Here is a 3,154-nt window from a genome sequence, read left to right as displayed (position 1 = left end):
TTAGAATTTAATATTTCAAAACTTAAACTTTTTTAATTAAATTTTAAATTCCAAAACTTGAGGGAAAATTTTGAGACTTTTCAAAACTTCTAGATCAAATTTAAAACAATTAAATTAATCATATAATTTTATCATTGTCATAAATTTGACTTAATCCAATTTATTTGGTAAGAAAATACAAATCCAATTTTACAAATAATTAATTTATCACATAATCTTGTAATTATCTTAAAATTTGACAATTATCCTTTAATTAGATGAGGATATCCATTACCATATTACAAAATTCGAATTTAATCAGTAAAAACAAATTATGGTAATTATCCAAATCTAATTTAGGCTAAAATCCGAAAAATCTGCCAACAGACCCGATACCACGTCGTGACAGGCCATGCCATGTCGTGAAGTCCAACACGTTGTGTTCAACTATGAACACGTCGTGTTCATCAGGTAGAAACCAAAATCGAAAATTTCTTCCAGCTTTGAAAACATTATTATCGCATCATATAACTGAAAAACACCCTAGGCTCTGATACCACTAATGGGTTTTGAGCATTACAACATTCCTATGGTGCACATGCAACGCTAATTGCTTTGGATCTAGGTTTTTTCTCAAGTTATACATGCAAATCAATTATCCAAAGCAAAACCCTAGATCTAGCATACGCAATTTCGAAATTCATATGTATAAAAGGGTTAGAAGTTTACCTCACTTTTTATAATGTAATAACAAGAATAATCCTTGACCTTTGAAAGCATAGTGCCCCAAGCGTTGCACCTCTAATGGAGTCACAAACACCCAATGCAAAGAATGACTTAGAGAGAGGTGAAAATCGGCTACTCTAGGGTTTCATAAAGCTTAGGCCGAAATTCCTTATGGAGGGGTTCTATATATAGTTGTGGCTGCTAGGGTTTTCAGGTGAAACCCTAATTCCTTACTTAAGGCTTAAGCAGACCATGGACCCCCTCTTTAGAGCCCTTGGACGAAATCTATAGGGCCTCCCTATAGGATTTCGTCCACTCCACTCTATGGAGTCCATCAGTCAAGTTTTGCAACTATCAATGATTTGCAAAACTAGTCCCTCCATTATTATTTAGTTGCTTTAATCCCAAAATTAATATCAACTTAATTTCGGATTAATTACTAATTAATAATATGATTTCCAAATAATATATTAATCTTATAATATATTAATAAAATCATTCTGAGTATCGATTTATTATTCATATAATAAATCCTAATCTCTCTCTCCACTAGTAATCCCATCAAGTTGCATGAGTGAAGGGAACCCAAAAGGACCATGCTCATAATTAAATCAAGTACCTACCAAATATAGTTATGGGCTTAGACACCTAATCCAACAGGTATGTCGGTCGATTTTCTGAAGGTTTAGGGAAGGGTTGAGGATTGCTTTGATGAGGAGCTTGAAATCGATTTTGAAAAGGTTTTTGAGTAGGATTTAAGGGACGTTTGTACTTCATAGATAGAAGTGCAAATTCTTGTTGGAAATGAAGTTCGAAATCAGCTGAATCGAGATCCGGATTTTCTTCAAATGAATGGTTCGGAACAGGAGGAATAGGTGGGGTAGGAAGTTTTGGTTGGGCACATGAAACAGGTGGGATAGTTCCAAAAAGATCTGAAACAGATGGGCTCGAAATCCATGGGAAATTCCTTTGTTCGGGCTCCAGATAATGTTTGATTGCTCGGGATGGGAATGGTAATGGTGGCTGAAATGAATGAAGAGGAGAAAAATATTCTTCAGCCCGCGACCACGGTGTGGTCATATCACCACGACGTGGTGAAGCATCAGGGAGCAATTTACTTTTTGATCTTTTGGCTCCAAGATTTTCTTTTTCCACACACAACTTAGGTTGTCTTGTAGCTGCTTCATTGGTCATTATTGGCTCAGAATGAACCTCTTCTTTGGTGTAGATCACCATGACATGAGGTTGTGAACTTGGGTCTTGGTTTTTGAGTGGTATCTTTTCATTGACAAGTATGGTCAGTTGCCCAAGTCGAGTCTCTATATTTTTGATGGATACTTGATGATTTCTCACATTGGCATCAGTAGTGTCATTCCTCTTCTCAGATGCTTCCATGAATCTATGAAGTACCGACTCGAAATACATCTTCTTTTTGGGTGGTGGTTGCTCTTTTTGATAGAAACCTCTTCTGATTTGTCTATACTTTTCATCTTTTTGTTTCTTGTACTCTTCATATGGTAACCACTTCTTAGGCATTCTCAAATCTTCATCATACTAGTCACCACTTGAGTAGAACACTAGCGCCTTCTTATTCCCATTTTTATCCAAATCACAATCCTTGGTCAAGTGTGGATCACTACAATTATCACTACCAACTCTTATGGCATTAACATATTGATCTAACTTTGTCATTCGCATATTCATAGAATCTATCTTAGCTATTGTTGCAGCCAAGTTCTCGTTGCCTCCATCTCCTTTTCCTCTTGTAGCATCATCTCGTGGATTGTGGTACTCTCGTGAGTGCTTTGGAAATTCGTCAATTAATTCTTTTATATTCGTCGACTCCTTCTTCGTCATAGGCCCTTGTCAGTCAAGAAGTTGTCTAGTAGTTACATTCACTCAATCATAGAAGATGGAAACTTCTTGTTGAACATTTAAATCATGTTGATGGAAACTTCTTAGCAAGCCCTTCTATCTCTCCCAAGCTTCATACAATGACTCTTCCACTTCTTGTTGAAAGTTAGCAATCTTTTTTTTGAGCTTTGAGATCTTCAAAGGTAAACTAAATTGCTCAATGAAATCATCACGAAGAGTATCCCATTTAGTGATGGATCCGGGTGCAAGAGATTTCAGCCACACCTTTGCTTCATCGGTAAATGTGACCGGAAGCAACCTTAGTAAACCGGATTCCCTTGGCACATTAGGGACATGAAATTAGTTGGCAATGTCTTTGACCTCATCAGTGTGCTTGAAAGCAGCTTCATATTCTTCTGGAGAACGGTATGCCCTTGAGCATTGATAGAATTTGTCCTTTGAGCTCAAAACTTCTCTTAGTTGGTATCTCGGGTGGGACTAGACTTGGTCCATGTTCTTCACGTATCCTCTTCCTGTAGTCTCCCATCGTCATCCCCGTAATGTCTGCCATCTCGTCAACCTTTCTCTTTACCTC

The 3,154-nt window shown here is 37.1% G+C and overlaps 1 non-coding gene across 1 annotated transcript; it reads left to right on the top strand.

Moving 5' to 3' along the window:
• Positions 1-2,641: 2,641 nt before the first annotated feature.
• LOC145168256 (small nucleolar RNA R71) lies at positions 2,642-2,748 on the top strand. Its single transcript, XR_013741823.1, has one exon. It is a non-coding gene; the product is annotated as a small nucleolar RNA R71 (small nucleolar RNA).
• The last annotated feature ends 406 nt before the right edge of the window (positions 2,749-3,154 follow it).

This window comes from Lactuca virosa, chromosome 3 (genome assembly GCF_052849685.1).
Source record: "Lactuca virosa cultivar CGN04683 chromosome 3, Lactuca_virosa_CGN04683_v6, whole genome shotgun sequence".
Classification (NCBI taxonomy): domain Eukaryota; kingdom Viridiplantae; phylum Streptophyta; class Magnoliopsida; order Asterales; family Asteraceae; genus Lactuca; species Lactuca virosa.
This window is presented reverse-complemented; position numbering and strand designations above follow the sequence as displayed.